Source organism: Dermochelys coriacea, chromosome 1 (genome assembly GCF_009764565.3).
Source record: "Dermochelys coriacea isolate rDerCor1 chromosome 1, rDerCor1.pri.v4, whole genome shotgun sequence".
Classification (NCBI taxonomy): Eukaryota; Metazoa; Chordata; order Testudines; family Dermochelyidae; genus Dermochelys; species Dermochelys coriacea.
Genome location: NC_050068.2, coordinates 287954057 through 287979789, shown reverse-complemented (window position 1 = coordinate 287979789; position 25733 = coordinate 287954057). Strand labels below are relative to the sequence as shown.

At 43.4% G+C, this 25733-nt stretch overlaps 1 protein-coding gene and 1 pseudogene across 1 annotated transcript in view; both read left to right on the top strand.

The window, feature by feature from the left end:
* The window catches only part of CPSF6 (cleavage and polyadenylation specific factor 6), an 85213-nt gene extending 67287 nt beyond the window's left edge, over positions 1–17926 (top strand). The window contains exon 11 of the mRNA XM_038388060.2: positions 17903–17926. The gene's annotated coding sequence lies outside the window, so the exon portion shown is untranslated. The remainder of the gene's footprint in view (positions 1–17902) is intronic.
* Positions 17927–21725: 3799 nt separating this feature from the next.
* Positions 21726–25150, top strand: LOC119850192 (annotated as a pseudogene).
* The last annotated feature ends 583 nt before the right edge of the window (positions 25151–25733 follow it).

Genomic DNA, 25733 nt, shown 5'->3' with positions numbered 1-25733 from the left:
GCTGGATTAAAACATATGAAGGGCCGGATGCCAACCCCTGTTCTACAAGGCCTTCCCACAACTGCTAACAGAATGTTCACTTTACACAAACAGCAAGGCGTATTTTTTTTAACCCAAGCTGTTTGACTCTATGTACCTATGTAAGCCTTTATTCACTTTTCTAGGAAAAAAGGGGACTCAGTGCAGAAAAGGAGGGCTTCAAGAGGAATGATGGGACCCTACTTCCTTTTAAAGTGAGAAAACTCCCTGCTTTAGTAGTTCTCTTAGCAGCAATGGCTGTTGGAAGTTGGCTATTGTTGAAGATAGGATGCTGGACTAGATGAACCATTTACCAATATAGCAATTTATATGCTCTTGTGGAGATGACCTGTCACTCTGTTTTCTAATGCAAATATAGAGTAGTGGCCCCCCACAAATCCTCTGGCAGCCTGTGTGCAGAGGCAAAATCATCTCTCCTCCTCCTGATGACCTCAGGGTCAGCTTCAGTGAAACCACTTTGAGCTCCCTCTTCCAGAGCAGCTATCCTCCTGCCTCACATGTCACTGGAAGAGCAGTGCAGGGAAGTCAGAGGGAGCTTCAAAACCCACTAAATAGAATCAGGCCCTAGATTTTATCAGAAGTTCCCCTTACCTGCACCCTCTGATGCATATGAGGGTGAATTTTTTTCTAGGTGGTGTCCCTCAGGTTCCCAGGTCTTCCATGGAGGTGGGGGGCAGGGGGAAAGAGGATTTGTGTTCCTCTCTCCACCTTCCCACAGAGCCTCTCAGGGCTGTGGATATCAGAAGGGAACATGTGGTGTTTGAAGCAGAATTGCAGTTTGGCCTTATCCACTCCCCAGGACACAGGGAAAATGTGCAGAGGGCCAAGGCCTCAGTCTGCAAAAGGGAAGAAAAAAGTGGAAAATTAATCAAGGACCCCAAAGGCATGATAAATTTACTTTATTTCTCACATATATTTTGGCTACATAGAAGTTACCTGAAAACATAGCTAGGGAATTTTTTTTTTAAAGAAATCGCGTTGTGTTCTGTGCTGTACAAGAATCGTAGAGTCTGCCAAGGAGCGTTAACAGTGTGGGAAACAGACACAGAACAATAAGCACTGGGGGAAGATAATTTTGTCTGAGACACTTGGACAGCTTGGAGGGATGGTATCGGTGATAAAGGTATCAGAGTGGCAACAGAGGGTTGGTAAGAGTACCTGAGGTGGGAGATCAGGTTGGGAACAAGTTTTAACTGTTGGGATGGAAAGGAAAGGTCAGATGTCCAAAATGGGGAGAAGTGTCATGATTTAATGACAGCCTGGAGGAGTGGTGAGGAGTTGTCAGAGAAGGTACAGAATGTAAACCTGAGAGATGAGGAGGATGGTCGAAGGAGGAAGAGTGGAGAGCTGAGGAGGAAAGAATAGAGCTCTCTTTTGATCAGGTTGAGGTGGAGCGGGCACTGAGCCATAAAAATTCCCCCTACCTCCTTCTTATACACAGCCTGGTGTGTGCTAGATTAGAAAAACGGCTCCATTAAGCAGGTGTTAATCCACATGTGTTTATATTGGTGCAGCAAAGGTTGAGCAGACCCAGACCTCCAGAATCTGCCCAAAGACGTTTTTCCCAGTATACTTACAGAAACGCTCTGCTGCTGTTGGAGTTCAGCTAAAGAGTAGTTGCAGACTGTTTCCAAATGTAGTTCTTCCCTTCACCCATTGATGGGAACTTGCTGCCATTTTATTTGCTGGTCCTGTTCATCACTTTGGAATAAGTCACAGGAAAACACTACATTCCCTACTGCTTCCCTTCAGACTGCATTCATTGCATGTCTTGCACTTCTGCATCTGTTCAAAGGGAAACTCAAACTGGGGAAACTTGGAAGAGAGAAGCTCCCCATCAGCAGGGTTTGTCTACTTTACAGAGAATGACCCATTGCGAATGATGGATGTTAACAATGGGTGTAGCTGAACCTATGCCGAGGACTATTCAGCAGCAACTGTAGACAAAGTCAAACCACGTGAAGCACCGGTTCCAAAAACTTTGTCTCTGTTCAGCAGTGGTTCTGCCACGCCAGGTCACTTTTGTAACAAAGATAATCCCCTAATAATATTCAAAACAAAAAAAAATGTAGTCCGAATATTCCCCTACTTTCAGACTATTTTAAAACAGCCTCCTGCTGCCATCTAGTGGCTAAAATAGTTTGCTTTTAAAGAATAATAAATAGCTCTGCACCAAAATTGACACTTGCTTTTATAGAATTAAGATCACTGTGAGTTGCAGAGGGGGAGCATTGAGCTTGTGCCCACTTTTCCTCTAATGCACTCCCCTTATTTTTCTTGGGGTTTTTATTATGTAGAAAGGAGACCTATGATTTGTTTTAAACCTGCATTTTTGCACTTTAATTTAAGTCTTTTCTGCTTTAAAAGCCATTATATTGATGAGACAACGAATGAATATGTGGCTTCAGAAGAGACTTAAAGTTGAGCGTCAAGAGGGAAGGGATTTTTAATTGGACTATTTTAAATTGTTAACGCCTGTCAGACTTCAGTCAATGTTTTGGAGAAATGTTGTCATTATTACACGTTTGACACCCATCTGTAAAGTCCCAAGAGCTACTCCAGCAAAAACCAAGCTTGGACCTGTTCTGTACTTAAAAATTAGGTTGACATAGCTACCATGCTCACAGGTGTGAGAAATTCACCGCCCTGAGCGCTGTAGTTAAGCCGACTTAGATACCGTAGGGTCAACAAAAGAATTCTTCCATTGACTTAGCTACTCTGATTTGGGGATGTGGATTACCTACAGCAATGGAACAATCCCATTTTTCATTGTAGGAAGCGCCTACTCTAAGGCTCTACAGTGGCATAGCTGCAGTGCTCTAACTGTAACTACTGCTGTAATGCATAGTGGAGGCGTGGCCTTTGGTATTCCTGATCTATCCCAGTTTTAAGAAGTCAACCTGACCATCACCTCCTCTTCTCTCTCCTTCCCAGGCACCTTAGAAAACCCAAAACAAATACGAGTAAAACCTTTTCATGCCTTTATAAAGCATATAAAGTTCTTATTTCTTAGCCTACATTGTAAAAACCAGCTGTCACCTTTTGAGCACTATGTTCATTCAGGTTTATCTGCATAGTGTTTCAGAGTATGTTTACTATCTTTCATGCTGAAACGATGTGCAAACTAGATACAAACAAGCATCACTTTGCCCCTGAAATATGCTTTCTAGGTACAGAACTGTATAGACAGCAGGAAATGAAGTTTTTGGCTAAGGCTACTGTGGCAAACACTTACTTTTACAGAAGATGACATGGGATTGGTAGAAGTGTGTAGAGGAGACAGTTTGAAAGAGTTGGCCCTTTAGGGGTACATACTTGTGGTTCCAGAGAGTCTATATATTTCAAACCTGATGCTTAAACACTGAGGCATGCCCTTTTTTCATTTACCATCTGCTCACTAGTGACAGAAACAGAACTAGCCACCATCACCTTTTATAAATTTCAAATTGTGCTTCACTGAAATGTGTGGCTCTACCTGGATGTGTTACAGCTCTTCACTCTGCAGAAAGGGGGATAAAATAGGGACCATTCATGGGTCAAGCTGTACAAGTCTCGGACTCCCACCTCAAAAGGTGAATTGATGCCTATACGCGATTAAAACTGCGATCTCACCTTTGTAAATCGGTCTTCCTGGAATCTTTACAACACAGGAGTTGACAGCTACCTGTTTGTTTCAAAAGCATGTACTGTAGAGGTAACAGAAAAGGGTGATCAAGACAAAATAGCCAACTTAGTGTCTTAGAATAAACTTTTGGAAATAACCTGTGAACTAATGTTTTTAAAAGTGTTTTGAAGTGCTTATCCTTGCATGAAAGGATAAGAAGTGCAAATGTCTTATTACTGGCATAAAAATAAATGGAATTTCCCATCTACACCAATTTCTCTATGAACAAAGTTCTGTCTTCTGCTTCTGGAGCTGGAAGCATTCCTTCCATGGATTGATAGTAATGGTGTTGTATTTTGGAGACCAGAGAAAATCATATTGTGGATGACTGATGCCCAGTATGAGCCCCTACTTTTTAACAACTGGCCCCGTTTAATGAAGTTACTTGAAAAACTAATTATGCTTTTTATTCCAAATGAATCTGGAAATAAAACAGAGTTACTTCCAGGTTGTTGTTTTAATTCAGCATTTATGGTCATAATATTATTAACCAGTTTTGGCTTAGTATTTGTGAACAGCTCTGATACCTCATTGAAAAGCCAGGCAAGGCTTAGGTAAAAATCGCTTTATTTAAAGACAGACAGTTGGCATGGCACCAAAACAAAAAGCCCTCCCATCCCTAATTAAAGTAATAAGTCTGATAAAGTGTATCACAGCCTATCAGGAAAGCTGGCAGCCTGAAGTTCAGTACCGGAGCCATACTCCTGGTATCTCTAGCTGTGCATAAGCCTTGCTTTGAGAGGGCTCTGCGCCTATTCCGATTGGTTCTCTTTCTGCAGCCCTGGTCCTGCAGTGAGCTATGCTGGGGTCTACCCACATGGAGTTCATCATGCAAGACCAACACCTGGGAAATTTTTCATAATCCCCGACACACAAATGAATTAAAATCTTCTTCCTTTATTTAAAAAAAAAATAAATAACCTCTCATTAAGCAAGTACACTTAAGTTAATGTAAAAATTCTGAAACCCACAGTCTTCAGTTTTCCTATTCATAAGCGAAGATACAACAAAATGATAGGCCAACTCCTGAACATCAGAACCCAACAAGTGTAGGGTTAGGGTTGATATTGCCTTCTTAGGTGTAGAACATTTCAGCCTCTGTCTACATCTCTGTTACAGGGAGCTCCTAAACACAAGGAGGACTGCCAGAGCAAGAAACAATTGTCCTAGCTCTCAAGGGCAATGCTATGACACAAACATTCAGTCAAACAACATGATACAGTAGCTTTTAATAATCTGTAGTTCACCATCCCTCTCTGGATTGTATCTAGTACATGACTGACCTCTTAATATTTACTTTTCCCTAGAAATAAGCCTTTCATATTCAAAATTCCCTTTAAGAGTACAGAGCTTTAAAATTATCCCTCTTTCACCACTGCAGTCCCTGTCTCAGGGTAGGAGTTGAGTGTTTCATGATTACCCTGGGTCACAGCAAACAAAGAGTGTATTGGACAACAAACGAACAGAGCCACCCACACGTTCCTACTTGTACACCGAACAGACTAGCCTTGTCCAGGAGAATTGCCCATTGTGATGACCAGTATCAGTAACTGAGCAGCTGAACTGCTGCTGTTTAACAGAGACCTGTGTGCTTCCTGTTCCATTGTAGCAGCCGTGTTAGTCTGTATTCGCAAAAAGAAAAGGAGTACTTGTGGCACCTTAGAGACTAACAAATTTATTAGAGCATAAGCTTTCGTGAGCTACAGCTCACTTCATCGGATGCATTTGGTGGAAAAAACAGAGGAGAGATTTATATACACACACACAGAGAACATGAAACAATGGTTTCAGAGTAGCAGCCGTGTTAGTCTGTATTCGCAAAAAGAAAAGGAGTACGTGTGGCACCTTAGAGACTAACAAATTTATTAGAGCATAAGCTTTCGTGAGCTACAGCTCACTTCATCGGATGCATTTGGTGGAAAAAACAGAGGAGAGATTTATATACACACACACAGAGAACATGAAACAATGGGTTTATCATACACACTGTAAGGAGAGTGATCACTTAAGATAAGCCATCACCAACAGCAGGGGGGGGAAGGAGGAAAACCTTTCATGGTGACAAGCAGGTAGGCTAATTCCAGCAGTTAACAAGAATATCAGAGGAACAGTGGGGGGTGGGGTGGGAGGGAGAAATACCATGGGGAAATAGTTTTACTTTGTGTAATGACTCATCCATTCCCAGTCTCTATTCAAGCCTAAGTTAATTGTATCCAGTTTGCAAATTAATTCCAATTCAGCAGTCTCTCGTTGGAGTCTGTTTTTGAAGCTTTTTTGTTGAAGTATAGCCACTCTTAGGTCTGTGATCGAGTGACCAGAGAGATTGAAGTGTTCTCCAACTGGTTTTTGAATGTTATAATTCTTGACGTCTGATTTGTGTCCATTCATTCTTTTACGTAGAGACTGTCCAGTTTGGCCAATGTACATGGCAGAGGGGCATTGCTGGCACATGATGGCATATATCACATTGGTAGATGCGCAGGTGAACGAGCCTCTGATAGTGTGGCTGATGTGATTAGGCCCTATGATGGTATCCCCTGAATAGATATGTGGACAGAGTTGGCAACGGGCTTTGTTGCAAGGATAGGTTCCTGGGTTAGTGGTTCTGTTGTGTGGTGTGTGGTTGCTGGTGAGTATTTGCTTCAGATTGGGGGGCTGTCTGTAAGCAAGGACTGGTCTGTCTCCCAAGATCTGAGAGAGCGATGGCTCGTCCTTCAGGATAGGTTGTAGATCCTTGATGATGCGTTGGAGGGGTTTTAGTTGGGGGCTGAAGGTGATGGCTAGTGGCGTTCTGTTGTTTTCTTTGTTGGGCCTGTCCTGTAGTAGGTGACTTCTGGGTACTCTTCTGGCTCTGTGGGCCAACATTTTTATGGCTGACTTAGAACAACGCTTCCTCAGCTCTCGTTCCCTAATGCCCCTACTCTACTTGCGCTACATTGATGACATCTTCATCATCTGGACCCATGGAAAAGAAGCTCTTGAGGAATTCCACCATGATTTCAACAATTTCCATCCCACCATCAACCTCAGCCTGGACCAGTCCACACAAGAGATCCACTTCCTGGACACTACGATGCTAATAAGCGATGGTCACATAAACACTACCCTATATCGGAAACCTACTGACCGCTATTCCTACCTACATGCCTCTAGCTTTCATCCAGATCATACCACTCGATCCATTGTCTACAGCTAAGCGCTACGATATAACTGCATTTGCTCCAACCCCTCAGACAGAGACAAACACCTACAAGATCTCTATCATGCATTCCTACAACTACAATACCCACCTGCTGAAGTGAAGAAACAGATTGACAGAGCCAGAAGAGTACCCAGAAGTCACCTACTACAGGACAGGCCCAACAAAGAAAACAACAGAACGCCACTAGCCATCACCTTCAGCCCCCAACTAAAACCCCTCCAACGCATCATCAAGGATCTACAACCTATCCTGAAGGACGAGCCATCGCTCTCTCAGATCTTGGGAGACAGACCAGTCCTTGCTTACAGACAGCCCCCCAATCTGAAGCAAATACTCACCAGCAACCACACACCACACAACAGAACCACTAACCCAGGAACCTATCCTTGCAACAAAGCCCGTTGCCAACTCTGTCCACATATCTATTCAGGGGATACCATCATAGGGCCTAATCACATCAGCCACACTATCAGAGGCTCGTTCACCTGCGCATCTACCAATGTGATATATGCCATCATGTGCCAGCAATGCCCCTCTGCCATGTACATTGGCCAAACTGGACAGTCTCTACGTAAAAGAATGAATGGACACAAATCAGACGTCAAGAATTATAACATTCAAAAACCAGTTGGAGAACACTTCAATCTCTCTGGTCACTCGATCACAGACCTAAGAGTGGCTATACTTCAACAAAAAAGCTTCAAAAACAGACTCCAACGAGAGACTGCTGAATTGGAATTAATTTGCAAACTGGATACAATTAACTTAGGCTTGAATAGAGACTGGGAATGGATGAGTCATTACACAAAGTAAAACTATTTCCCCATGGTATTTCTCCCTCCCACCCCACCCCCCACTGTTCCTCTGATATTCTTGTTAACTGCTGGAATTAGCCTACCTGCTTGTCACCATGAAAGGTTTTCCTCCTTCCCCCCACTGCTGTTGGTGATGGCTTATCTTAAGTGATCACTCTCCTTACAGTGTGTATGATAAACCCATTGTTTCATGTTCTCTGTGTGTGTGTATATAAATCTCTCCTCTGTTTTTTCCACCAAATGCATCCGATGAAGTGAGCTGTAGCTCACGAAAGCTTATGCTCTAATAAATTTGTTAGTCTCTAAGGTGCCACACGTACTCCTTTTCTTTTTATGAAACAATGGGTTTATCATACACACTGTAAGGAGAGTGATCACTTAAGATAAGCCATCACCAGCAGCGGGGGGGGGGAAAGGAGGAAAACCTTTCATGGTGACAAGCAAGGTAGGCTAATTCCAGCAGTTAACAAGAATATCAGAGGAACAGTGGGGGGTGGGGTGGGAGGGAGAAATACCAGGGGGAAATAGTTTTACTTTGTGTAATGACTCATCCATTCCCAGTCTCTATTCAAGCCTAAGTTAATTGTATCCAGTTTGCAAATTAATTCCAATTCAGCAGTCTCTCGTTGGAGTCTGTTTTTGAAGCTTTTTTGTTGAAGTATAGCCACTCTTAGGTCTGTGATCGAGTGACCAGAGAGATTGAAGTGTTCTCCAACTGGTTTTTGAATGTTATAATTCTTGACGTCTGATTTGTGTCCATTCATTCTTTTACGTAGAGACTGTCCAGTTTGGCCAATGTACATGGCAGAGGGGCATTGCTGGCACATGATGGCATATATCACATTGGTAGATGCGCAGGTGAAGGAGCCTCTGATAGTGTGGCTGATGTGATTAGGCCCTATGATGGTATCCCCTGAATAGATATGTGGACAGAGTTGGCAACGGGCTTTGTTGCAAGGATAGGTTCCTGGGTTAGTGGTTCTGTTGTGTGGTGTGTGCTTGCTGGTGAGTATTTGCTTCAGATTGGGAGGCTGTCTGTAAGCAAGGACTGGTCTGTCTCCCAAGATCTGTGAGAGTGATGGGTCGTCCTTCAGGATAGGTTGTAGATCCTTGATGATGCGTTGGAGAGGTTTTAGTTGGGGGCTGAAGGTGATGGCTAATGGCGTTCTGTTGTTTTCTTTGTTGGGCCTGTCCTGTAGTAGGTGACTTCTGGGTACTCTTCTGGCTCTGTCAATCTGTTTCTTCACTTCAGCAGGTGGGTATTGTAGTTGTAGGAATGCATGATAGAGATCTTGTAGGTGTTTGTCTCTGTCTGAAGGGTTGGAGCAAATGCGGTTATATCGTAGCGCTTGGCTGTAGACAATGGATCGAGTGGTATGATCTGAAAAAAATCCATTACAATCTACATACCACACAGACTATGCTGACAGCTTGTGCCACACACTCTCAAAGAAACTGCGGAACCACCTGATCAACATCCTCTACAGCAAACAGGGAAAGATTAAGAATGAGCTCTCAAAACTGGATACTCTCATAAAGAACCAACCTTCCACACAGACTTCCTCGGGGCTGGACTTTACAAAAACTAGACAAGCCATTTACAAAACACACTTTGCTTCTGTACAAAAGAAAAAGGACACTAAGCTATCTAAACTACTATATGCCACAAGGGGCCACAACAATGGTTCCCGTAACCCACCCAGCAATATTGTTAATCTATCCAACTATACTCTTAGCCCAGCAGAAGAATCTGTCCTATCTCGGGGCCTCTCCTTTTGCCCCTCCACCCCCACGAACATGATACAGTTCTGTGGTGACCTAGAATCCTATTTTCGACGTCTCAGACTCAAGGAATATTTCCAACACACCTCTGACCAACATATTAACCCACAGAGACCTTCCTGCCAACACTACAAAAAGAAGGATTCTGGGTGGACTCCTCCTGAAGGTCGAAACAGCAGCCTGGATTTCTACATAGACTGCTTCCGCCGACGTGCACGAGCTGAAATTGTGGAAAAGCAGCATCGCTTACCCGATAACCTCAGCCATGCAGAACACAGTGCCATCCACAGCCTCAGAAACAACTCTGACATCATAATCAAAAAGGCTGACAAAGGAGGTGCTGTCGTCATCATGAATAGGTCGGAGTATGAACAAGAGGCTACTAGGCAGCTCTCCAACACCACTTTCTACAAGCCATTACCCTCTGATCCCACTGAGAGTTACCAAAAGAAACTACAGCATTTGCTCAAGAAACTCCCTGAAAAAGCACAAGAACAAATCCGCACAGACACACCCTGGAGTCCCGACCTGGGGTATTCTATCTGCTACCCAAGATCCATAAACCTGGAAATCCTGGACGCCCCATCATCTCAGGCATTGGCACCCTGACAGCAAGATTGTCTGGCTATGTAGACTCCCTCCTCAGTCCCTTCGTTACCAGCACTCCCAGCTATCTTCGAGATACCACTAACTTCCTGAGGAAACTACAGTCCATTGGTGATCTTCCTAAAAACACCATCCTAGCCACTATGGATGTAGAAGCCCTCTACACCAACATTCCACACAAAGATGGGCTACAAGCCGTCAGGAACAGTATCCCCGATAATGTCACGGCTAACCTGGTGGCTGAACTTTGTGACTTTGTCCTGACCCATAACTATTTCACATTTGGTGACAATGTATACCTTCAAATCAGCGGCACTGCGATGGGTGGCCCCACAGTATGCCAACATTTTTATGGCTGACTTAGAACAACGCTTCCTCAGCTCTCGTCCCCTAATGCCCCTACTCTACTTGCGCTACATTGATGACATCTTCATCATCTGGACCCATGGAAAAGAAGCTCTTGAGGAATTCCACCAGGATTTCAACAATTTCCATCCCACCATCAACCTCAGCCTGGACCAGTCCACACAAGAGATCCACTTCCTGGACACTACGGTGCTAATAAGCGATGGTCACATAAACACCACCCTATATCGGAAACCTACTGACCGCTATTCCTACCTACATGCCTCTAGCTTTCATCCAGATCATACCACTCAATCCATTGTCTACAGCCAAGCGCTACGATATAACCGCATTTGCTCCAACCCCTCAGACAGAGACAAACACCTACAAGATCTCTATCATGCATTCCTACAACTACAATACCCACCTGCTGAAGTGAAGAAACAGATTGACAGAGCCAGAAGAGTACCCAGAAGTCACCTACTACAGGACAGGCCCAACAAAGAAAACAACAGAACGCCATTAGCCATCACCTTCAGCCCCCAACTAAAACCTCTCCAACGCATCATCAAGGATCTACAACCTATCCTGAAGGACGACCCATCACTCTCACAGATCTTGGGAGACAGACCAGTCCTTGCTTACAGACAGCCCCCCAATCTGAAGCAAATACTCACCAGCAACCACACACCACACAACAGAACCACTAACCCAGGAACCTATCCTTGCAACAAAGCCCGTTGCCAACTCTGTCCACATATCTATTCAGGGGATACCATCATAGGGCCTAATCACATCAGCCACACTATCAGAGGCTCGTTCACCTGCGCATCTACCAATGTGATATATGCCATCATGTGCCAGCAATGCCCCTCTGCCATGTACATTGGCCAAACTGGACAGTCTCTACGTAAAAGAATGAATGGACACAAATCAGACGTCAAGAATTATAACATTCAAAAACCCGTTGGAGAACACTTCAATCTCTCTGGTCACTCGATCACAGACCTAAGAGTGGCTATATTTCAACAAAAAAGCTTCAAAAACAGACTCCAACGAAAGACTGCTGAATTGGAATTAATTTGCAAACTGGATACAATTAACTTAGGCTTGAATAGAGACTGGGAATGGATGAGTCATTACACAAAGTAAAACTATTTCCCCCTGGTATTTCTCCCTCCCACCCCACCCCCCACTGTTCCTCTGATATTCTTGTTAACTGCTGGAATTAACCTACCTTGCTTGTCACCATGAAAGGTTTTCCTCCTTTCCCCCCCCTGCTGCTGGTGATGGCTTATCTTAAGTGATCACTCTCCTTACAGTGTGTATGATAAACCCATTGTTTCATGTTCTCTGTGTGTGTGTATATAAATCTCTCCTCTGTTTTTTCCACCAAATGCATCCGATGAAGTGAGCTGTAGCTCACGAAACCTTATGTTCTAATAAATTTGTTAGTCTCTAAGGTGCCACAAGTACTCCTTTTCTTCTTCCTGTTCCATGTATCTCTTCTGCTCTCCCTTGGGAGTCATTGGGCATATTATTTACACTATGCCTTTAAATCAAACACAAAATACCAAGCCACTTGCCAATTTGTACCTGTGACAAAGTTCCTCCTCTGCTTTGGTGGATCCTGCGCTTTTCGGCAGATTTGCTCATCTCAGAGGTTCACGGCAGCCCTCAGTTTGGCCACTTCTGCTAGAGGCTCAAACCTGCCGTTCACTCAGCTAACCTCATCACCGGCCAGCATGGGGGAAATGGAGAACAATCTACACACTCTCTGTTGTCCAACCTAGTGGGTTGGGGACAGGCCAGATCCCTTTCCAAATTAGACCTTCCCTTCTGGTGTTGCTCACAGACCAGGTCAACTCCTCTTGTGTCCGATCAGGATTTGGGGGCAAGGGGGGAACCCTGGCCCACCCTCTACACCGGGTTCCAGCCCAGGGCCCTGTGGATAGCCGCTGTCTACATCTTCTGTATCAGCTGCGTGACAGCTGCAACTCCCTGGGCTACATTCCCATGGCCTCCCCCCAGCACCTTCTTTATCCTCACCACAGGATCTTCCTCCTGAGGCCTGATCATGCTTCTAATCCTCAGTCCTCCAACAGCACACCTTCTCACTCCTTGCGCCCCACCCCCAACTAACTGATGGGAGGTCCTTTTTAAACCAGGTGTCCTAGTTAGTCTGCCTGCCATAATTGATTCTAGCAGGTTCCTGATTGCTCTATCACTCAGGGAAGAGAAAACTATTCATCCAGTGGCCAGTATATTTGCCTTCTACCGGACTCCTGACCCCACTGGTCTGGGTCTGTCACAGTACCTCATATTTGCTTTATACACAGAAAGGCCTATTTGATCATTAAAATCAAGCCTGGGGGGCTGAGGGCTTTGGTTTTGGCTTTTTACAAATAAATGTAGATGGATGATTTCACTCAGACTATTTGCAGATCTTAGTGTTTTTTCTAAATCAGCTGCTAGGGGCTCGACTGTGCCTAACTGCTGTACAAGGGTGGGAGATCATGTGCAGCAGCCCAGAAGGGGTTCAGAGGAAACAAGTCCATTGGCCTGTTTTCTCCTGCCCTTCCCCCTGCCTGCTGATAAACTAATCTGCCCAGCTGCAACAAGAGTATGCTAATCTTGCCTGTGGAGTGGGACATATATTCCCCCTCAATGCCAGGGAGGCCAATAGGATTGCCAACTTTGGTTAGATGAATTCCTGGAGGTTTCAGCACAACTTTATCTTTAATTAAAGATTAATCTTTAATTCCTGGAGACTCTAGGACAATCCCAAGAGGCCCAAGCACCACCTGGTATTCTCCCTGGTACAGTGCTGCTCTGTCCCACCTCCCACCATGGAGCTGTGCATATGAGACACAATCTGGTCCGTAGTGGTTACAGAATCACATCCTGCTGCAACGTGCACCAGCCAGCAGTACTTTTCAGTCTCATTGTGCAGAAGTTCTGTTTAATTAAGGCCTTGTTTCTCTACAGAGTCCTTTTTTTCTCTCTCTTTTCATCAGCCCAATGCTAATATCTCCATCAGTCCTTGACACTTATTGCTGAGTGGTCTCTCGCTTTTCATGTGATCTTGCCATTTTTAATCCCAGTCCGCACTGAACAAGGTGTGGTTCAAATACTGCATTTCAATAGCTTTTACCAGGAGCTTTCACGCTGGAGGTAGCATTCAAGCCTACCAATACATCTATTTTGTGTTTTGTATCTCTTAATTATCAGAGTTTTTTGAGTAGTTTCAAAAAAAAAAATTGAGTCTGTCTCACCAATCTTCTCCCTATGCCCTCATCCCGCAGCAATGCGATAATACGGCTGTGACCTGGCTTTTCTGTCTAAGGTAGCGTGCTGATGGTAGAAGGGGAGCGACGTGATCACTTTACTGTGGGGCCAAAGGAGAAGCTGAGCTTCCCCAAATTTCATAGAATCAAAGAATATTAGGGTTGGAAGAGACCTCAGGAGGTCACCTAGTTCATCCCCCTGCTCAAAGCCGGACCAATCCCCAACTAAATCATCCCAGCCAGGGGGTTTTCAAGCTGGGCCTTAAAAACCTCTAAGGAAGGAGATTCCACCACCTCCCTAGGTAACCCATTCAAGTGCTTCACCAACCACCTAATGAAATAGTGTTTCCTAATATCCAACCTAGACCTCCCTCACTGCAACTTGGGACCATTGATCCTTGTTCTGTCATCAGCCACCACTGAATTTAATACTTATTTTGCAAAGGTTTGGAGAAATGACTGTTACATGCACTGAAGCATGCGTGAACCCCCCGTCGCTCACAGCTGAGCATGAGGAACTAGAAGGAGAAGTGGTGCACTTTTTAACCAAAGTCTTAAATAGCCAGGCCATACAATATGCACTGGCAATTGTGGGGAGAAATTCTCCCCTCTCTGCTGCTCAGTGGCAGTTACTGCAGCTCAATGGCTGGAGGAGCCTCCCCTGCCTTTATATTCTCCTTGTGCCTGTTGTGGGGAGGATCCTATGATGCACACCTCAGTGGATGCTGTGATCCTATCCCTCCAGAGCAGGGCTTTGTGCTGGGCATGAAGTGCACCTCTCAAATCCCCTTCCTTCTCATGCAGTTGAACTGCATCAGTCCTGCTGCCAGAGGATCCCTCCATTGCCAGAGAAGCTGGGATTGTCCTGGAGTCTGCAAAACAGGGCCTATGGACAAACCTGCTGTAATGCACCACATTGATCCTGTGGTTCAAGGATAATCTGTGGATCCCGGGGTGGCTGAGAAATTTACCTACCACTCAGCATATGCCACAGATTTCATCTGATACTGTTGTTATTCTGAAATTGCACATGCACATTAAGCCATTCCACTGAATGCTGCTGCAGTTCCCCCTGGGGCTGACCAGCCTCCACAAAGCTGACCAAACTGGGTTAGCTCCCATATAGATGCTTAATGGTGTGACAGCTGGTTCATGTGGCCATTGTGAGATGAATTTGATCTTTCTTACATCCTTCTTTCAGTCAATAAATGAGATCACCCGGTAGCTGAGTGGCCACATTTTTGGCACTAAGCAACAGGGAGGTGGGGTGAGCATGATGTTATTTAGACTAGGCAAGCCAGAACAAAGAGCAGTAACTTCACAGTAAATGCTCTGCATGGCAGACTCAGATATCAGTGAAAATTATAGGGGGGAATGGAATCACAGCTGCAGCAGCATGTTGGTGTGATGATGCTGCTCCTGTTGGGCCATCAGAGCAATAGCCTTACTTGCACTAATGCAACTTTTGAAACGGAGTATGGCGTAATGTCCACCTGTAGTCTTTTCATGGGTACTAATGTTTGGCTGCCACTCCTTATCGATGTGCGCCGGTCTATCATGATCGCCGTGGGGAGAGGGGAGCTTGTTTATGTGCAGATGAATTACCATGTCAGAAGAATCCTTCTTTCCCAATTTGAAAGAAATCTTTTACTTGTACCACCATCCCCACCTTCTGGTTCAGAGAGCCTCCCAGATGCTTGGTCTTCCTATTATGTTCGGTAAATTACACCTATATCTGTTGGCAGCCACATTCTGAGGTTTGGATGTGGAATGGCCACGCTGGAAGGGAGCCAATTCTGAGGAATTTATCCTATAGTCCCCTAGGCCAAGCCTTCTGGCTATGGTCCTTTGGTGATAGTGCTCAGACAGAGGCACATTCTTCTTTTGGGAATGTAGAATTGTCCTTGCTGCTCTTCACTTTCTTCATGTTATGAGAACTGTTTCTCATGCCACATCAGATCAAGAGAGACCTTTTCAGGAGGTCGTCTCTCTCTCCCTCCTCCCCCACCCCCCCCCATTGGACACCATGATCGGTGTGAGTCACCAATAGTAGTAGAAGTATGAAAATTCTACAGAGCAGTAGCCTCAGGGCCATACAGAGAGTGGCTATGCCTATAATATGTGGCTTCTTTAGACTCTCAACTGCTGAGGAGGAAAACGCCACTCCCAGGCCATGAAATTACAATCTAGAATCTCAAAACAAGGGAGACTAATAGGCACTAATTCTTTTCTGACTATTTCAGAGAGAGAGAAATGAAATGCAGTCTCCTTTCAGAGAAATGTGAATTGAAATGGCTCTGATCCATTCAAAGCTGAAGAAATACCATCTAACTATTGCCAACCAATCCACTTAAGGAAAAGAAAAAGTGCCTTGAAATGTTTGTTGCTAGCAAACACTTCAAGAAATTCACTTGCTCAACTTTGACATTAACACGTTTCATGTATACAGAAGCTTCAGTTTAGCTTGAAAAAAAGATGTTTCAGGTATTATTAATTTTTGAGTTCGATATTTGGTACAACTCTACAGAAAACTCAAGGTGGCAAGTGGAGATTAGCCTGTTTTCTCAGGGGTCATTTATGCTTTTTTGGCTGCTTGGCTATAACCATATTTATTATTTCTAATCCACACCTTGCTGCAGAACCATGCGTCAAAATCCTGACCTTTCAGAAAACAACCAAGAAAAACAACCAAAAATACTAACCACCACCCCCTTTCTAGCTTTCATGGCAGTAAAAATACCTTAAAAGTATGCACAGTGGGAATCTGCACACAACCAGAAACAATAGTTGCGGGGTGTGTGTGTGAACATTTCCATTGTTCTGAATATTATGTTAATTCTGAAGCCTTAAGATGACATTTGAAGCATTAACATTGTAAATTATTTTAATGAGGATCATTTTAATAGAAACCTCCAGCCTATTTCCTTACCCCACATTTCCAACCTGTTACTGCCCAAGCTGCAAAAAGCACCCAGCTGCCCATCCCTCCAGTTTTCTCCTGCCCGAAGCGCCTGTTTCCCTCTTGATAACTTCTACAATGCAGTTGTGATGAGCAGGAGGGGATCTGCAGGGGCTTGTGGGAGCCCTTTGTTAAAAGCAGGTGGCTTTGCAGGTCCAGGAGGGAGAATTTTGGCTTTTGTTTAAAATAAAAAGTGAGTCTTTAGGCCTTCTAATTGCACAGATAACCTGGAGACTATAAATTGATGTACAGTAATTGCTAGGGTAGAAAGGAATAAACAGCTTGGTTCGTCTCTGAAGATCCTCTCCTGTCCCCCATACACACACTTTACTGATGTAAAATGAATAAATAAAGTATAAGTGGATGGATGGGGTGTACCTGAATAGTCATTTTACTAATTCTTCCCAAAATCCTTACATCATCCCTGCTGGTGTGCTCATAATGAAGATAACTTAGTGACCCGGGGGGGCATTTATTTCACTGGTCCTCCAGAATGATACAGCTGCTTGTTAAAATGTTCAGCCCCCTTTGAAGCTAGGAGCAAGCCAGCTGATCAATGATGCTCACTCAGGAAGCTCCTGCACCTAAAGTTGGGTGACATTTTTCGGCCAAAACTTTTTTCCGGGAAAAATGCGGATTCAGTGACACCAAAGTGTTTTGCGAATTCGTGTGGATTTCACCAAATTGTTCGTTTTGAATAAAAACAAAAAATCCAAAAGACTCTAAATGTTTCATTTTTTTTCAAAAATTCCTTTCATTTTAGCTAAAAAATTCAAGAACATTTTAAAAGAGTTAAAATCAAAACAAAACATTTTGTTTGATCAAAAATGAATTTTGTTTTACTTTTTCGTTTGCTGGAAATTTTCATTTTCTGTCTGACCCAAAACCAACTTTTTTTCCATTTTTCAAAATTGGCAAGAAACCAAGAAATCCATTCTTTATCCTGTGCTAGCCACACCCAAATGCCTGGTGTGAGCACTGTTCAGGGGAATTCCCCCCTGCATCCTCTAGCATTTTGCTGGCCACTATACCAGGGTGGGAGGTTAAACTGGTACACCAGGGTAGTGCAGCTGCACAGCATGGGCATCTAGAAACCTTCCCCTTCCCCTAACGCCTGAATAGAAAGAACTGGTATGGGAAGGGCTTGGAGCCCTACTCCTTTCCACAAAGAACATCCACTTTCTAATCTGACTCCCATCACAGGCAGGAGATACCCCCTTCCTGACCCCAAACAGCCACCGGAGACCCACTCCCACACCTATCCCTCATGTCAGAGAAGAGCCATCTACTTTAAGAAACAAAGGGGACTCAATTCCCAACCAACCATCAACACAGAAGGGACAACTTCCAGGCTGCAGGACATCACATCTACCTACCAGAATTGCTGCCATCAGAGGCCACAGGACAGCCACCTGCCATCATTACTACTTCTGTCAGGAAGAGCTGCCAGGTAGGGGAACCACCTCAAGGAGCCTTCAGTGAGATGCTGGGTAGGGGAAAACGTAGTGAGTCAAGAGGTGATGGGCCAGGAAAAGGGTGGTGGTGGAGTTTTCTGTCGTTGAGGATTGTTTGTTGGGGGGAAAGGGTGTAGAAATGAAGTTTTATGTTTGGGGGCATGGGGAGAGTAAGGCGGAGTATTTTATCCTGGGAATGGCACACTTTTGAGGGAGCCCATTGTTAAAATGGCAGCACAGTCCTGCTTCTGAAGACTTAAGAAGCGTTAGCAGTAATGGTTTAAACTCCAGTCAGATTCCAGTCGGGTGATTCCATTCTGGCTATCTATGTTCAGCTAGAACTTGCAACGAACACAGAATTCTTCACTGTCTTGCTGCTGTACAGTGTTCAAAGGTTTTCAGTGCCAGCGGTGGCTGCATTCAACAGTGGATGCAACGTTCTCCGGTTACAGTTTTGTAACTAGTCTGGTGCTTTGGCTTTTTAGAGAAAAACACAATATAAATGTCTGTCACATACAAAGACTCAAAGGTCATACTATAAATACCCCCCAAATCAACATTTAAAATTACAGGGTTGGGGTATTATCTTAACTAAATTGCCATGGTTGACATTTTTCATACTTCATTAAGTTAGGAATTCCTGAACAACATTGTTTAGGGCTCTCCTGGCTGGCCATACATTGTATGGAAAAGAACTCTTCAACTTCAGGCCAGATCATCAGCAGATGTAAATTCGTGTAGCTCCATTGAAGTCATGGATTTGTTCCAGCTGAGGATCTGGCCCTTGGTCTTCAGTGTTTCAGCCAGCCTGGGAAAGGAATAGCACTGCATAGCAATGCTGTGTAGAACATGTGCTTAGCCCCCACTGCCAGAGATTTAAGGAAAGGGGAAGCATCTTGAACCAGTAATCCCTTTGGCTGCACTGGTGCTGATGGCCTCTGGGGAGAGCCCCATAGCTATCAATGGGAGTTAAGCACCTAAATACCTTACAGGATCTGGGCCTAGGACTCCCAAGTCTTTAGAATAGTAGGTAGAAGAAAAATGTGAAAGGAAAGATCTTGTTGGTCCAAAAATGGCTTGAAGGATTCTGTCCTCTCGCCATCCAGGAATAACCTGTGATTTATACTGAAGATAAGGAGTACTTGTGGCACCTTAGAGACTAAGGTACCACAAATACTCCTTGCCTTTTTGTGGATACAGACTAACATGGCTACTACTCTGAAATCTGTCATACTGAAGACAGTATTGGACCTGATATTATACTGGCACAAATGAGACTACAGACATATATTTTTAGACCCAGCTTGACAAACTTCACAGTGCTCTGTTAAAATCAAACTGTTGACAGATGAATGAGGAAATGAAACAATGTATGTTTTTCTTTTTCTTTAAAAGGAGTTGGAAATACTAATTTAGGATTTCCCAACAGGGCTTTCTTCATAGTGTTGTTCTCTTCCCTCCCTGTATTTGCACAATTCTCCTGATTAAGATGAAAAACAATACAGTAGTGTTCTGCGGTGGGTTTTGTTTTCCGATCATCTATAAATTGCATGTGTAGTAAGGTACAAATCTAGGCCTGGAGGCTAAGAATGGAGCATTTTAGCTGTGTTTGTTATGTGGAAACTGAGGCCCATAGCCCATATAATCCATCTATGGTATTTAAATGGCTCCCATTATCGAAGTATGTGAGCACTGCATGCCACCCCCACGAGGTGGGGAGTGAAGGCACACAGAGACCAAACGACAGAGGAAATCTGTGGCAGAATGGGAAATTGAACCCCGTCTCCCCAAGCCAATGCCCTAACCACTGGGCCATCCTTACTTTCATAATAATAAAGAACAAACCCTAAGTGAAGGAGTCTCTAGTCCATTTGAATATAGTTTTAGCTTTAGATGTTAGGATGTTACAACATCTGATCAGAGTTCATAATCCCCTCATTTGAAAGGATTATTCCAGGGAAAAATGTTAAAAAGTTAATGCTGACGGTACATTTCAGCAATTCCAGTGCAATAAATCCCTACAAGCACCTTTTCACTAGCCAAAAGAAATAGATAAACTCGGGAAATTCAGGGAAACTCATACACTGGGAAGTGTGGAAAATCATAGTTGAGGTGCCCAAACTAGATTCAACTCTGGCTAGCACACGATGTAATCAGTCACCTAAATGTGATCTCCAAATTTTTTTTTACTACAGAGTGACAAATATATACACACCCTCCCCCGAATAATGTTTGTTTCTGAACTTCGGCACTTAGGGTGTCCAATTCATTTCAGGTTTTTTAATAAAATCTTCCCTCTCAGGCCTATTTTACGAGTTTCGAAGCTGACATTCCAGTGGTGGGGCACGCTAGCTGGAGTGGCCCAAATCAGGCTTGTGATGGAAATAGAGTGACAACATTAATTACAGCGTGGCTGTTGTCGTTCTACAATGTTACAGAAACAGAAATCTCAGGGGCTGAGTCTGTATTGTGTATACAGACAAAAGTCCCATTCACATTTGTTTTAAATTTACAGAGCAGAGTTTCCAAAGTACTATAGGGATTTTAGATGTGATGTGCAGGCCCTGTTGGTATCAGTGTTAAGAATGTTAGTGCCCTAATTTAGCACACATCTATGTAATAAAGGTGGTCTCCCACCACTGGAGAAAATTATATATTATAAACTGTTCCTTTAGGATATAGAAAGCCAGTCATTAGTGAGACTTATTACTATAAGTCACAAAATAGCTCTTGATCAGAATAGTAATACCTAACAATTATACAGAGCATGTCATCTGTAGTTCACAAAAGAGGTAAGTATAAATATGCCCTTTCTGTGTATGGGGAAACTGAGGCAGGGTGAAGTAACTTGCCCACGGTCACCCTGCAGTCCAGTGGCAGAGTTTGAACTAGACTGTAGATCTCCTGGCACCTAAGAGACTAACAAATTTATTTGAGCATAAGCTTTCGTGAGCTACAGCTCACTTCATCGGATGCATGAGCTGTAACTCACGAAAGCTTATGCTCAAATAAATTTGTTAATCTCTAAGGTGCCACAAGTACTCCTTTTCTTTTTTGCGAATACAGACTGACACGGCTGCTACTCTGAAACCTGTAGATCTCCTGGATCTCAGCCCAGTCCTCTGTCCACTAGACCACACTGCAGCTCGAAATACATAGCACAATTTGCAAATGCCACAGTAAACAATGAGATAATCTTTTAACCCAGCTATCGGAGTATTTGTAGTTTGTCATGCAAAGCTGATGAAACAAAACATTTTGAAGGTAACAGGAGTTTTGGAAACATGCAGATTATATTGGCTCTTGCCTATTCGTTCTTCCATGAACTCCATACGCTAATCCTGAATTACAAAAGCCAGTCAGAGTTAACCAACAGGAACTGGTCTCAGATCATTAATTCTTTATAAGCCACTGTAATAGCCATCAGATGGTAACCACGTTTGGCCTGTAGGTCCTGAGTCAGAATTGTAGCAGGGATCTAGCAATAAAACACCAGGTGAGTGAGTTCCCCATGGCTAAGCGATTTTAACTTCTGGGCAGTGAGCCCAAGAGTATTGAGAAACATCCAGGCTGCTCATGGCCTGTTTCCACATCACTCAGGAAGTGGAGAGTTCAAGTGTGGAGGAGAGGAGATTAAAGTCTCACCAGCATCTCTCTTTCCTTTTAGTCTCAGTGGTAGGAGCCTGGGTTTGCTATGCTGTCAGCCTGAAGGTTTTACTAATCCTAGGGCTTTTCCTCCTGCCCCTGGCTGCTCGTGGGAAGATCTATGAAAGGTGTGAGCTGGCAAGAGCAATGAAAAGGCTTGGGCTGGATGGGTACCAGGGCTACAGCCTGGGACACTGTCAGTCTGCTGCCTTGGAGGAGATGTCCATGTGGTTCAGAGGGTGGGCAGGTGATTTACCCATTGAATTAATCCTAGACATTAGAGATGGAAAAACCTTCTAGGTTATCTAGTCTGTCCCTCTCAGCACAGGATGGTTCCCTGCAGTGTATTGCCTACAGCTGTGCTCAGTCTTGTTTAAAATGTCCCAAACAATGGGAATACCACTTCTTCCCTGAAACCCTCCCACAGTTTAACAGATTGCACTGTCAGAAACCTTTGCCTGACACCAGTCTAAGAGACCTTTCCCCCAATTCCGTCGCATTATTCCTAGTTATAGCCTTTGTACAATCCCACCTTCGATGTTTGCAGCCTTCTCACGCTCTGCTCTTTGATCCTCACTGCAGCAGAGCAGGGAAACAGGACTTGGGATGCAGACCACAGCACAAGGCCTGGGTGGGAGGATCACCAGCAGCATCTCAAAACCCCAATTCAAATGGGAGAGAGAAGGGTGAGAGCCTTTCTTAATTTCCTATCATCCTTGCTAATCAATGATTATTCAACCAGTTTGTTTTTAAGGTTTGTTTACCTGTGTTCTGAGCCACAATCCAGAGGGTTAAACACACATGATGTTTATGCATCCCTGAATAACTCAAATCAAAGAATCCTTCTTTCTAACCTGACTAATTCAGATCCACTTACTGTAAATGAGGAAAGAATAAGGGTGCTTTGGTTAAAGTTTACCATCATTGCTAATATTTATGCAGCACCATCTATGGAATCAAAGGTGAGGGCACTAGTGTAGATAAAATTTCAGCAGGTGCTGTGGTTTAGACCTATTTTCAGCAGGACTGGCCAACACAGTATTAAAATGCCAATGGCCACTTGGAGCCCTCTCTACAGTTGGTGTTTCACCATTGATCCTCCTCCTGTTGGAAACAGCAGGAAAGAAATGTTCCATCTCACTTAACTACATTTTATGAGTGTTAAGGCAAAAGGCAATCTTTATTCATTACATGCAGAGCCATTCCCTGCCAGAGAAATGTTGACATTTCCCCATGTCTTTCCTTAATAATATTTGTTGGTTTTGATTTGCATGTTAATAATATTTTCTTTAGAAAGATGTTTCTCTATAGCATTTTACCCCAAATCACTGGTGTTTCCTTCAAAAATATAGGCCCCATACAGTGTTCAGATGACAATCAAAAGTTTTATATGTAGAATGGTTTTTCTTACTCATCATATTTAATGAGGATTGTGAATCTCATCAGTATAAAATAACAACTGGCTGTGTGTACTTTGTATAAAATAATCATTTGCATAATCTACAAACCAGTGATAAGGGGTGTTTAGATCCATATTTCTGTAAAATATCAAGCTATGAGGAGTTTTTATCAACAGAGAAAATACATCAATCTGTGTGTGGTTATTTTTTTTTTTTAAACGGAACCTTCACAGGGGTGTGCACAGCAAGATACGAAAGCAACCTTAACACGCGTGCCATGCATTATAACAAACCTTCCAGAAGCACGGACTATGGAATTTTTCAAATCAGCAGCCGCTGGTGGTGCAATGATGGCAAGACTCCAAGAGCCAAGAACGCATGTGGAATCCAGTGTCGTGGTAGGTGCAAAGTAATGTGCTTGACACCATCACATTGCTCACTCTGTTTGTGTGTTATATCCCTTTCTCCCACCATGGGTCTGTCTCTCTTTTGTACTGGAAGCTCTTCAAAAGAAGGACCATCTGCTAATCTGTACTTGCACAGTGCCTAATGCCACAGGCCCCATTCTTGGTTGGTCCTTAGATGCCACAGCAATAAACTTGATTGATTTAATAAATAAATAAATAATAATAATAAAAACTAATTTCTCTATCAATTTTAAGATGACTGATTCAAATAAATGAAGAGGAAAATGTTTTTTTTTTCTCCCACTGTTTTTATCACTATTTCTTTTTTAGCCTTACTGGCAGCAACATTACAGCAAGTGTAAACTGTGCAAAGAGAATTGTTTGCGCTTCCAATGGCATGAGTGCATGGTATGTTTAAAACTATTACAAGAACTAATAATAGTGACATACTTATATGTGTCTATGTGTAAACTTCGCGGGGGAGACTACTTAGAGGAATGTATTTCTTGAGCATGTGAGGTTCCCAGATGTTCAAATCCCAGTTCAAACACCAATGTAACAAATCCATAACTACCAAGAGCCTCAAGATTATGTCTGTGTGACACAGCAGTGGGGAGAGAACGTACATCATCTTAGCCTCCTCCAGCTGGAGCTAAAAGGGAATGTGCGTTAGTTCTGTTTAGCAGGATAGAGCTTATGGCACAAAACTGAGTAAATTTGATTTCATCCAATAGAGAGCAGTGGTACAAATCCACCAATCTTCTGCGGCAGGAATATCAGCTCCTAAGTGGGCCTTTGACAAACATGTGGCAACCTTTTAGGAAGTGTTGGCAGACTCAGGATTTATTAAGGCATGCATAGCTCCAGGACCCAGTTGGGCCATGCAAAGTAGTCAGGCGCTGTGCCAGGATTGGGCCAGTGGCAAATTACTTGTTATATTAGAATGGCTTGCTGCAGAAAAGTTAAAAGTACATAAATTTAAAGTGTTGTTTTTTCTGGGGGGTGAAGGGGCTCTGCACTAATTTATGAACTTGCCATAATCAGTTAACATGATTTTTAACTTTCACAGGGTGGTGTGGAAAAAGTACTGCAGAAGATGAGATGTCTCCCGATGGATCAAGGGCTGCAAGCTGTAAAATGTTGGGATTTATACTGGCCTGGTTCCCTTGCAAATAAGCAGCTTTTCACATAGAGCAAAATGTTCCCTCTGCTTGCTTCCCTTTTACAATTAATCAAGTTCAAAATAAAACAAACTCAGGTGAAAGGTTTGCAGGGCAACTGACTAGTGAAATGCAAATATTTTACTCCTTGTTGGTAAGACTGTGGATCTTTCTATGTAATGAGCTATGGTAACTTATTTTGTGTTATACAAAATTCAAAAGATGTCTGATTATATATATATTATATATACACATCAAGATAAGTCAGATCTGTTTTTCCTCTGAGATCCTGCTACTATTTTGTTGTGCTAATTAGTAGTATTATGTCATCTTGCTGGAGAGCTCACATTCATTACAATCAATAAAATTACTTACTTTGCACATAGTTTTTGTGATTATTGGTTAATATAGAAGAGAAACTGAATATGAGATTGGGCCCTTGAAGAACTGGCCCTGGCACTATGAAATAAAGAATGTGAGAGAATCATGTCATTAGGGAGACCTACATGGTTTATCTCTTGAGTATCATAGTTTGTAAAAATATGGTAGGGAATTGTAATGTGTTATAGATAATTATATTCCAAAAACACGCACATGGATTTTAAAAAAATCTGTGAAGGTTGTTAAGCAAATACACTCATGTCACTCATCATTTGATTTACACAGCCCAAGCACTTAATGGCAAAGCAATGAATAGTTAAGAGCACTGGCCCTCTTACACTGGTCACATAACACACACGCTGGTCCCAGTTTAACAAGGTATGGAAGCACCTGAGTCCTCCACTGTGGTCAGTGGGAGAGGAGAGGGACACCCAGCACTCCTGCAAACCCCAGCTAGAGATGCGCCCTCAGAGACTGTTACCAACTGGCAGAGTTAGCTCTCCACTGGAGTTGGGGCACAACAGGCAAGAGAAATCAGGGAGCTGTAATCTCTGTCTGATTCCTCCCTCCTCTTCTCTGCTGTGACA